Here is a 1,216-nt window from a genome sequence, read left to right as displayed (position 1 = left end):
GGGAGAGAGACAGACAGACAGGGGTGGGAGATAGAGGGTGGACGTTTGAGGGGGGGACTGGACTGTGTAGAGTGAGAAATATAGAAATAGAAAAAGAAAACAGTGGAGAAATAGGAGGGAGAGGGGGTGGAAGAAGACAGGAGAGAGGCAGAAAAAGAAGGAAGGAGAGCGACTGAGAAGGGAAAAGAATCAGAAAGAGAGAGAGGGAGAGAGACAGAGAGAGAGAAAGAGAGAGAGAGAGGGAGAGAGAGGGGGGATGCGGATTGAGAACTGATCTTTAAAAAAAAAGAAAGATAGAAAGAGAGGTAGAGAGAGAAAGACGGGGAGACAGACAGGCAGACAGAGCGGAAGGAGATAGCAAGGGAAACACATAGGAGAGGTCGTACAAATACAAAGACAAAGAGGCATATAGAGGGAGGGTATGCATAGAGAGAGAAAGAGTGAGAAAGAGAGAAAGAGAGAAAGAGAGAGAGAGGGGGCGTAGGGGTGGAGGAGAGAGAGAGAGTGGGACAGGAGATAGAGAGAGGGAGATATATAAAGAGAGAGAAATAGAGAGAGAGAGATAGAGAGAGAGAGAGAGAGAGAGAGAGAGATAGAGAGAGATAGAGGAACAGAGATCCGTTTGTTGTCATGGATGAACGGCTGATGTACGCATGGCTTCCCACAATCCTCCAATAATGTGTCATGTTATTCATGCCTAGAGAGATCGCTAACATTTTGCTAGGCTGTCCACATCGATTCATCGATTACCCTTCGTATTGATTTCACAGCTCGTGAATTATTTGTCTTTTACAGAACATGGCAGGGAATAAGAATATTGTCCAGAAATATTTGGGCAGCCGACCGATGAAAAATGGAATTCATCCAAAGTGGTGTAGGCTTGAAATAACGAAAAAGTGATGCTTTCACATAATAAATCACGATTTTTCTTGGTTATTTTTTTACAAATACTATCCGAATATTAAGATCAAACAGCAGAGGATAAGGAAATATTTGGGCACCTAAGCGATAAATAACGGAATTAATAAACTTTGTGGTTCCGCTTAGTCATATTTAGACAGACGATCATCAGACTCTTTAGATCAGGTTTTCAAAAAAGGATAAATGTCATATAATATGTATGTGTGTGGTTATGTGTGTATGTTTGTATGTGTATGTGTGTGGTTATGTGTGTAAATGTTTGTGTGTGTGTATATATATGTGTGTGTGTGTGTGT

The sequence above is a fragment of the Aplysia californica genome, unplaced genomic scaffold (genome assembly GCF_000002075.1).
Source record: "Aplysia californica isolate F4 #8 unplaced genomic scaffold, AplCal3.0 scaffold00564, whole genome shotgun sequence".
In the NCBI taxonomy this organism is placed as follows: Eukaryota; Metazoa; Mollusca; class Gastropoda; order Aplysiida; family Aplysiidae; genus Aplysia; species Aplysia californica.
Note: the sequence above shows the minus strand (reverse complement) of the source record.